Raw genomic sequence first — 11447 nt, 5'->3', positions numbered from 1 at the left:
GCCTCCTGGCGTGCCTGTTCGGATCTTGAGACGAACTTTTTCCAAGCTCTCATCCGCTCTCTGGGCACTGACGATCCTTTCTCTGAGGTCTGGGACGGCTACCAGAGTTGCAATAATTGCTCTTGTCGTTGCCGGTGGCTGAACCACTTCTATCTTCAATTTGTCAAAATCCCTTACAAGCGCGTCCTCTTGAGTGAGAAGAAGTCCTAACTCGGATTGAGTTTTACGACTTAAAGCATCAGCTACTACATTAGCTTTTCCCGGGTGGTAGTTGATACCGCAATCGTAATCCTTCACGAGCTCGAGCCATCTCCTCTGTCTCATGTTCAAGTCTTTCTGCTCGAAAAAGTACTTAAGGCTTTTGTGATCAGTGAAGATTTCACATCTAACTCCATATAGATGGTGTCTCCAAATTTTCAAAGCATGCACAATTGCTGCCAGTTCCAGATCATGAGTGGGGTAGTTCAATTCGTGTGGCCTTAGTTGCCGTGAGGCGTAGGCGATGACCTTTCCTTCTTGCATCAACACACAACCTAGCCCATTTTTGGACGCGTCCGTGAAAATCACGTATTCTTTATCGGCTGCTGGAACTGCTAGCACTGGTGCAGTTGTCAATTTCTTCTTCAGCTCTTGGAAGCTGGCTTCACACTCTTCGTTCCACTTATACTTGATTCCTTTACGAAGTAATTGCGTCATTGGTCTCGCTATTTTAGAGAATCCTTCGATGAATCTCCGGTAGTATCCCGCCAAACCTAAGAAACTCCGAATTTCATTAGGTGTGGTTGGTGATTTCCACTCGCGTACTGCTTGCACCTTGGCGGGGTCCACCTTAATTCCATCTGCTGATACGATGTGTCCTAGAAACATTACTTCTTTCAGCCAAAATTCGCACTTGCTGAATTTGGCGAACAACTTCTCCGTCTTTAATGTCTCCAGGATGATTCTCAAGTGATTTTCATGCTCTTGGTCATTCTTAGAATAGATGAGGATATCATCTATAAACACTAAGACAAATTTGTCTAAGTATGGATGGAAAACTCGATTCATGAGGTCCATGAATACTGCCGGTGCATTGGTTAGACCAAAAGGCATGACAACGAATTCATAGTGACCATATCTTGTGTGGAAAGCGGTCTTGGGTATATCCTCTGGTCTGATCTTCAGCTGGTGATACCCAGACCTTAAATCTATTTTTGAGAATACACTGGCTCCCTTGAGTTGATCGAACAAATCATCTATCCTTGGAAGAGGGTATTTGTTTTTAAGCGTCAGTTTGTTCAATTCTCGATAATCAATGCACATCCTCATAGTTCCATCTTTCTTCTTGACAAAGAGTACAGGCGCTCCCCAAGGCGAGACACTGGGCCTGATGAAACCCAAGTCCAAGAGTTCCTGTAGTTGCACCTTCAATTCTTGTAGTTCCTTTGGGGCCATCCTGTATGGTGCCTTTGATACTGGGGCAGATCCAGGTTCTAGATCAATGGTGAAATCTAGTTGCCTGTCTGGAGGTAGTCCCGGCAATATTTCAGGAAAAACTTCTGGAAAGTCTCGTACTATTGCCACATCTTCCACCTTCTTGTCTTCACTAGCTTCCCCGTTTAGGTAGACGAGATAAGCTGTGCTTCCTTCCTTCATCATCTCCTTTCTGGCTTGTAATGCGGATATCACTGGTACTCTTTTCTTCATACCTATGCCGTGAAATTCCGTCGGTTCCTTTCCAGGTGGTCGAAGAGAAATTTTTCGTTCACTACAAAGGATGGTGGCGTGATTCTCAGCTAGCCAGTCCATTCCTAAGATCATATCTACGTCCCACATGAGCAGAATATTAAAATTGTTCGCTACCATCTTAAGTTCTCCTATTTCAAATTCTACGTTCGAGCAAACATGTGTGGTGGTAGATCTTCCTCCTGAGGGTGTAGTAATTCTTGAGGCACACTTAGCTCGTTCTGATTCGATTTCTAAGGTATCTACGCAAGGGGCAGATATAAAAGAATGCGAGGCACCAGTATCGAACAGAATCATAATGGAAAAACCTTTAAGCTTGCCCATACCTGCCAGGTTTCCTTGGTTTTTCTCGGGCTGGTTTTGGGTGAGAGCAAAGGCTCTCGCCTGCTGCGGCAATGGTTGCTGCCGCCTCTGTTGCTGTTGACGCTGTTGGTGCTTGTGTTGGTATTGCTGCTGGTATGGCTGTTGTTGGCGGGGCTGGTATTGGTATTGCTGCTGGTATGGCTGTTGTTGGCGGGGCTGGTGTTGCCCTTGAACTGCTTGCAGGGGCTGGGCATAAGTGGCCCTGATTGCCGCGCCCTGCTGTTTGTTGGGGCATTGTGAGGAGTAGTGGCCCTTCTGGCCACACGTGTAGCAACTGTCAGTTCCAGCCCTACAGACACCACGATGTGGTTTATGGCATTTTGGACAAAGGGGAACTTCATTTTGTCTTTGGCTGCCTCCAGTCGGGGCAGGACCCTGTTGCTTCCCTTGTCCTTGTTGCTGATATTGTCTCAACGGCGCATTTCCTTGCCGTGGCCTTTTGTTAGTCTGGTTTTCATTTCCTCCATGGTCGTTCCAGTTGCGCTTCCCTTTAAAGTTCTGAGGGCGTGCAGGTGGGTTGGCTGGCGCTGAGGTCTGTGGCGGAGCCAACCTTTCTACTGGCATCGCAGCTTCGATGTCCAGTGCCCTGTTCAAAGACTCAGTGTATGAGAGTCCACCATGACTAGCTAGAGTCATCCGAATCTCGTGCCTTAGACCGGCACAAAATTTCTCCGCCATTTTCTCATCAGTATCCACCTGCTGCGGAGCATAACGCGATAGATCGCAGAATTCTCTGTCACTGTCTTCTTCCCTTGTTTCAGGCTATAGAACTCAGCCTCCTTCTTCTTTCTGTAGCTTTTGGGAATATACTTATCGTATAATCCAATTTTAAAGTTTTCCCAAGTGTAAGCTGCCCATTGTTCGGGAGTCAGAGTCTTTCGGCGGGCTTCCCACCAAAAGTCGGCCGATCCGGCTAGTTGGAAAGACATGCACGAGAGTCGCTCCTCTTATGTGCAGTGTAGGAAGGTGAAGATACGCTCCAAGGCGCGTATCCAAGCTTCGGCCTCGGCTGGGTCGCCTGTCCCAGTGAACGTGGGCGGATTCTGTCGAAGAAAAAGTTCTTCAGTCCTTCTAGCAGGGGGTGGAGGGGGTGGGGTAGGTTCCCTGTCGTTTCGCCGCCCTTCAGGTATTTCATCGTGATTTCCATCATTGTTAACGTTTCTCCTAGGGGGGCGACCTCGTTTAGGCGGCATTCTGCAAATTACAAACACCCTTTTTAATACATTCTATACAGGAATCTCTAAGGCAATTAATAAGGAACTGTTTGTCAAATTTAACTTATCATAACTCCAAAACTAAGATATTAACAGGAACCGTTGCATACACAAGTCACATTATTCAAAGTTACTACATTCTTAACTGACTTGTGAAGAATAAAACCCATAGAGAAACATAAAACATACACGAGATCGTCGCAGAAAGCCCATGCTAGGGTCATATATAGATATATCATGGAAAAATTGCCTCATCGAGGGTTTTTACATCGTCGACCAAAGCGTAAGTAAAGTCGATCCGAGTACTCCCTATGGTGTACCGGTTTACTAGCTAAGCAACCTCGCAAGGGTACTTAATCATGGAACGTCCTAGAGACCAACGTTTTCGTACTAATGCTAGCTAGAGACAACATAAATAAAATCATAGTCATAAGTTACAAAAATATCGGAATGAATCATCGTTTCCGGAAAACATCAACAAGCTTAAAAATTATCAAATCCGCGAACCCTGAGTCGCGGTACGGCTGCTCTTTGGTGACGTTAGGGGGTCCTCCTCCGGATCCTCCTCGGGGTCCTCCTCCGGATCCTCCTCGGGGTCCTCCTCAGGATCCTCCTCGGGGTCCTCCTCAGGATCCTCCTCGGGCTCCCAGATGGGCAACGGAGTCCCTCCCTGGCCCTCGCCTGTCTCCCGCATGATCTGGGCTGAGCGGAAGATGTCGTCCACAATCTCACGGATCGGATCATCTCTGGTGCTGATCCTGACCGTGGTGCGAGGTTTGATCGGAGCTGGAGGTGGCACGGGCTCGGGATGAGTAATCCTCATTGTACCATACGGTACTGTACCATCATCCTCCTGCATAGGGGCTTTGCCCCTATCTATGAACTCCCTCAGGTTGGACATGACCCTGTCAGCGTTGGCCATGGCAGTCGAAAGCCTTGCTTCTGCCGTAGGTATCATTGGTGGTGGAGGAGTAGCAGCCCGGGCTGATGAGTCAGGGGGCGATGGGAAATCCCTACGAGCCCGTGGACGAGAAGGGCCTGCCTCGTCATCGTGCCTACCACGGTGCCCTAGAACTGAGGCTCGTGGTGGAGAATCTCGGGGCAAGGCCATCGAGGGCTCGGGAGCAGTAGTGGGTGCTTCCGCTGGCAAAGGCGTCCCCACCTGTACGTAGTCTCCCGGCAGGATGTAGGGCCCTAGAGGGGCGCGGCCCCACAAGGTGAAACAGGCCTGAAGCTCCGCAATGAAGCTAGGGAAGTCTCCCGCGAGGTCGTGGTAATCCTCCCGGCGAAAGATGTAATGGGCAGAGATCAGCCTAGCCCATCCCTGCCATTCGGAAGGTAACAGTAAGATCAACCTCTGGATACCGTCATACCCTGATACTCCATGTACACTCGCTTCGACCCAGTGTCTGTGAAAACCTGCGAGAAATTGTCCGAGGTTATCCCCGTGACATGGAGCATAGGTGCGGTAGGACCGCTCGACCTCTTCTGGGCTAGCCCATGGGGGCAGTGGTTGTCGTCGGGTGAAAACAGTCCTCGCCATCTAACAAAGGAAGTTCTATCGTCAAAAAGTAACACACGACAAGTAACTCTAAGCGATAAGGCTCTAAATATCTAAAATCGAAAAACAAGTTTGGTTCGATAACCATAACATGCAAAAACATCACATCATCTAAATCTAGCATTTACACAAGCCATACAGGTTCTTAATACTTAATCACAGATTACCAATTCGACTTTCATATAGTTCTAATGTCGTTGTTTACCGATCTTAGGGCTTGTTATGCAATGATGATATACTCTTAGATCTAGCAACGAGCACTAAAATTTCAACAAAAAGTTAAAAAGGCCAAGCCAATTCGAGATCTCATCGTAGGAAAACACTCGAATATTTAAGCTATGCCCATGCCATTATCGTACTATTGGCGTTCGTTACGCTGCTCGATCTTCATGCTCGTGGTTTCATCATGCGACTCTTCGTATGATTCTTCTTTCTCTATTTCAACCGTCATTGTTGATGTCATCGTAACATGAAGAAAAGTTAAGGCATCTCCCTAAGTTCTCTTCTATGTTCCGTCGTGTGAGTGAGCATATATAACTTAATAGTTCTAAGTTCATGTGATTCATACAATAATCATACTTATTCATGCTTCATGCATTTCAAGAAATTAACTTAATTAAAACTTGAAAGCACTTACCATAACCTCCGTTGAGCGTGACGAGATGTAGTGCCAAGCTTTTGTCAACTAGTTCAAAGTGTATTAACTCACTTAATCTAGACTCAACTTAGAAGGAATGATTAGTACTCAGAGCAAAAGAAATGCTCTGATACCATTCTGTCACGACCGCACTTGCTAAGGATAGCAAATTCGGGGAAAACGCGACTAGGGGAGGGGAATTAGGAGCGGGATTAGAAAAGGGGCATGTTTAGCTTCTTGATGACTCGACTTGTATAAGGGAAACAATTGAAATTAACTAGAATTTAACGAAGGCCACAAGGGGACCGTACATAATATTATCCAAAAGGGGTACTCAACGAGTTTGAGTACATTGTTAAATAATACATATTGTTTTGACAAGATAACATAATGTTTTAGCAAAATCAGTGTTCGCAGCGGAATAACAACAACTTAAGTATATGTATGAAGACATATACTCCACTCTGAGGTTCTCGTCCTAAATTGACAAAAGCTCCGCTTGCACACTACATCCTCGATCACAGCTCAACCTGCACATTTATAAATACATACAGGGCTAAGTACGAGAGTACTTAGTGGACACTTGCCGAAATTTACATACATGCATAATATTTTATTGTCAAGCCTTTAACAGTAGTAAGATACGAGGGTTTTCCTTTAAAGACTCGTATTTACCAAACATAATATCATTTCTTTCATCAATAACCCGCGCATGCATTTTAATATCATTAATCACCATATCAGTAACTCGTGCCGAGAGGGAGGCCTCCCTCTACGGACACTATGATCGGCCAACCCGCTAGATGACTCACGATCACAAGGGTGTACACTAATTCCGAAGGGATTTGCGGTCCCATCCAGAATCCGAATTCGATTAACATCAGATAGGTAATTAATAACAAAACATAAAGCATTTAGGCATTGACAATATCATTCAAATTCATAAGCATAAAGTCTTAACAATTCTACTATATGGTTTTAGTTTATACGTAAGAAAGCCCACCTGAATAGCAGACTCACGGTTTAGCTCTAACTCTGGTGCTTGACCTTTAATCCGAGAAAATAAAATAAGATTCTAATTCTCGAAAAATCTCAATAAATGAGGATGCGTGAAATGATTATGCATGACTCATATTCCTTTAATTAAATTATGAGATGCTAATCCTATTTAAGGAATTAAAGCTCGTCTTATGAGGTCGGATTATTAATCTTTAATAATCTACTCATCTTAAAATAATCTAATTTACTTACTAATTAATAATTAGTAAGTCTTAAAATTTTCTCTAATTAAACTTAATAGAATAATTATGAAGGCCCAATAGGAATTTAATTCGAGCCCAAATGAATAAATAACATTAGGCCCAACATCAAATAAATTCTAAAGCCCAACAAATTAAATGAACTAGGCCCAATTAAGAAAGCCCAAAATTTCAGCCCAAAGCTAATAAAAACTAAGCCCCAACCGAAAAATAATAGAAGCCCAAGGGAAGCCCAAAATGAAGGCCCAAAGCTTAACAAAATATTAAGCCTCAAACAATAAAAATTCGGCCCACCTAAACTAAAAAAAAAATCGGCCCACCTAAATTAGCATCCGGCCCAATGAATTAGCATTTGGCCCAACTGAATTAGGCCCAGAACCCCTTTCTTCCTCAACACACGGCTTCTCTCTCTCTCATTTCTCAATCGCTGCTCAACCTCTCTCTCTCTCTTCCTCTCTCAATCCAGCCATTCGCCGCCCCACGTCCTGGCCTTTCCGGTCGCCGGCGAGGAGTTCCGCCTCCGTGGCTCCGCGCTCTGTTGCTGCTCGCCCGTTCCGGAATCCTCCCCCCTCTCAATCGATCTGTTGCTGCTCCCTGTGTAGCTGCCGTCGCGCTTAAAGGCTGCCGTTCCAGCCGTCGCCGGCGAGCGGCCGCTGCCTCCCTCCGCGACGTCGCTGCTGCTGTAACCCGACGAGAGTCGGTCCCTTCTCTCTCGATTCGAAGCGTCGATGGAGCCCGAGCCCTAGTTCATCTCCTTCTGCAAATCGAGCTCTAGCTCCTCTCTTTCTGCAGAACGTTGTTGCCGCCGCCGTGGTTCTGTAATTCCGGCGACTTACAGTCGTCGTTCGTCACCGTTCGTCCTCCCAAATCGGCGACAGTCCTCCTCTTCTCCCTTCTGGAAATCTCGCCGTTGCCACCGCTGTAGTAGGGAGGTCGACGAACTGCCGGGGTCTCGATCGCTTGTCGCCACGGCCTCTGCCTTCTCCTTCCTCGACTCGAGTCCGAGGCTTCCTGCGGCGGAGCCGAAGGTCGCCGCTGCTGTTTAGATCCGACGAGCAGCGGGCTCTGCTGCCTATGTGTATCGTCGATTGATCTCGCTCGTCCGCCGCCGCTGACTCGAAGCCGAGTCGAGCAGAGCAGTCGGCTGCTTCCTTGGACTCGACTGAACAGGGCCGTGTCCCTCCCCCCTCTAAACGCTAAGTCAATCTATATCTCTACTGTAAAGTCTCGTTTTTCATAATGGTTATGCAATAAATATCACCAAGCACTGAACTTTCTATTGTGATTATGTCATGTGGTTTGAAGCTTGGGGTTCTCTCTTGTTTGTGTTCTAGAGTGCAGTGAAGTATGCATATAATGGTTCTCTTATCATCTGTGAAACTGATCAAGTTATGCGCCGCATTTTCTGTATTCCTAAGGGAGTTGAACTTAAATGTGTTGTTGGTTGTGAACTGTGATTTCCTAATGTATGAAGCATGCTCTGTTGGGTGTGAAATGTATATACGAGAGTAGGGAACTGTAAAATACCTTGAGAGTTTGCTTTGGTTGGAGATTGCAGTTGAATTAAACAAGCAGCAGGTGTTTCTGAAATAATGGAATGGGTCTTTGCATTAATGCAGATGGAATCATGGAAGAAGGTAGAGCATTGAAGTCAAGCTTACCTTGAGAATGCTTGGCAGAGAAGGAGTGCAGATTCCTGCCGTTGCTGCTAAGTGTTGAATGGAGAGAGTGGTGGTTTGAGGAGTGAAGTGTGGAGTTTAAACTAGAAGGCTGTATTGTTGGAGTGTGAGAAGTGCAGCAGGCTCAAGAGAAGGGGAAAATAGGGGAGTGTGCAGCTGCTGCAGCACATGTCTCCACACCCTTTTCCTTTTTCCCATTTTCTTAAACTTGAGTGTTGTGGCAGGGGTGCAGCAGGTGGGAGCTGCCTGCTCCAGCCGCATGGAAAGGGGGAGTAGGGGGGGTTAGCTGCTGCTACTACAGCATACATCCCTTCACCCTTTTCTTTTCATAATTTCCCCTCTTTTTCCTTAATTTAAGGGGGCTTGGCAGGTGGTGGAGTAGGAGAATGGTAGAGTGTAAACCGTAGGGAGTGCCCTTCTCTTCCCCATTATCTTGTTGCAGATGTGTAAGCATAGGGAGTACCTCTCCCTTTTTCATTCTCTTTTGTAAAGTTGTGATGTGATCTCAAAATGTAATCTAAATAAAATATGTGATGTGATCAAATAAAATCCTTCAGTGTTGGTTGTTCTGTATTTGAACTTTGGTATCGAGTTTTTCTAATGTCGAGCACTTGTATTCAGATACAGATTAATCGAATAATTCTTGTATCTGATATCTATATTGTCTTGTAAAAATCTAAATTAAAACTGTAGATTGCTAAATTAAATCCATAGATTTAATTCGATCATCATTAAATTAAATCCGTAGATTTAATTAGCTACAAAGTCGGAAATAATTCACGACTTAAGGAACAATATGAATAATTATAAATAACCTCCATCTTGATTAATAGATAACACAACTTTGCTAAGTTGGTTATAACCTTGAATAATAATTATTCATTGATTCAAAGATTAACGTCGCGATTTTAAACACGCGAAGATAAATAAATGCATACTGCTAGTGTAGCGACTCTGTTTCCAAATTACGTAATTCAGAATCATAGTTGGAATTCATAAAGCGTTTCATTTACTAAAAAAAAGATTTAATAAACACGCAATACTGGACTTAAATAAATATAAAAGAGCGGGTTGTTACATACTACCCCTCTTAACAAAAATTTCGTCCCGAAATTTGCATACCTATGTGAAAAGGTCTGGGTATTTTTCTTTCATCTGGTCCTCAAGTTCCCACGTTGCTTCTTCAGGTCCATGGTGTCTCCACAGTATTTTGACTGACGCGATCGATTTATTCCTCAATTCTTGCACCTTTCGGTCCAAAATGGCTTCAGGTTTTTCCTCGTACGTCAAGTCTGGATTAAGAATCATTTCCTCTTGGTGAATCACGTGTTTGGGGTCAAACACGTACCGTCTCAGCTGTGACACGTGGAACACATTGTGGACGTTTCCAAAGCTAGGTGGCAGCGCCAACCTATACGCTACGGGACCTATTCTTTCAAGGATCTCATAAGGTCCTACAAAACGGGGTCTCAACTTACCCTTAACTCCGAATCTAACGATCCCTTTTGAGGGTGACACTTTCAGGAAAACCTTGTCTCCGATTTGAAATTGTAGTTCGGTTCGTCGGGTATCAGCATAAGACTTCTGTCTGTCCTGGGCCTCTTTAATTCTTGCTCTAATCTGGCGGATGGTCTCGATCATCTCGCTTACTGCATCTGGCCCAAGGATTTTTCTTTCACCCACCTCATCCCAGTAAAGTGGTGATCTACACTTCCTTCCATACAGCGCCTCATAGGGTGCCATATCAATGGTCGCCTGGTAACTGTTGTTGTAGGCGAATTCGATCAACGGTAGCACTGATTCCCAACTTCCTCCTCGGTCTAGCACCACTGTCCTCAACATATCTTCAAGGGTCTGAATTGTCCTTTCTGATTGTCCATCTGTTTGAGGATGAAAGGCGGTGCTAAAGTTTAATCTTGTTCCCAACTCTTTCTGCAAACTGATCCAAAATCTAGAAGTAAATTTTGAATCTCTGTCTGAAGTAATGGATATTGGTATTCCATGTAGCCGTACAATCTCACGGATGTACAGTTGGGCTAGTTTCTCCGATCCATGGGTAATTGAAATCGGTATAAAATGAGCGCTCTTCGTGAGACGGTCTACTATTACCCAAATAGCTGTGTTGCCCCTATTTGTCTTGGGTAGACCCGTCACAAAATCCATTGCTATGTGCTCCCACTTCCATTCTAGGATTTCCAATGGCTGCAATTTCCCATATGGTCTTTGATGTAAAGCTTTCACTTGCTGGCATGCAAGGCAGCGCTCTACAAACGAGGCTATATCTCGTTTCATCCCGTCCCACCAAAACTTCTGTTTCAGATCTTGGTACATTTTGGTACTCCCGGGATGAGCGGTATAGGGCGTGTCATGAGCTTCACTCATGATCTCGTTTCTGAGTTCCTCGTTATGGGGAACACACAATCTTCCTTCAAAAAGAACGGCGTTATCCGTTGCCTCTTGGTAGCCTCCTGGCGTGCCTGTTCGGATCTTGAGACGAACTTTTTCCAAGCTCTCATCCGCTCTCTGGGCACTGACGATCCTTTCTCTGAGGTCTGGGACGGCTACCAGAGTTGCAATAATTGCTCTTGTCGTTGCCGGTGGCTGAACCACTTCTATCTTCAATTTGTCAAAATCCCTTACAAGCGCGTCCTCTTGAGTGAGAAGAAGTCCTAACTCGGATTGAGTTTTACGACTTAAAGCATCAGCTACTACATTAGCTTTTCCCGGGTGGTAGTTGATACCGCAATCGTAATCCTTCACGAGCTCGAGCCATCTCCTCTGTCTCATGTTCAAGTCTTTCTGCTCGAAAAAGTACTTAAGGCTTTTGTGATCAGTGAAGATTTCACATCTAACTCCATATAGATGGTGTCTCCAAATTTTCAAAGCATGCACAATTGCTGCCAGTTCCAGATCATGAGTGGGGTAGTTCAATTCGTGTGGCCTTAGTTGCCGTGAGGCGTAGGCGATGACCTTTCCTTCTTGCATCAACACACAACCTAGCCCATTTTT

This window comes from Salvia miltiorrhiza, chromosome 3 (assembly GCF_028751815.1).
Source record: "Salvia miltiorrhiza cultivar Shanhuang (shh) chromosome 3, IMPLAD_Smil_shh, whole genome shotgun sequence".
Classification (NCBI taxonomy): Eukaryota; Viridiplantae; Streptophyta; class Magnoliopsida; order Lamiales; family Lamiaceae; genus Salvia; species Salvia miltiorrhiza.
The sequence above is the reverse complement of the archived record's forward strand: the minus strand, read 5'-3'. Positions refer to the sequence as shown.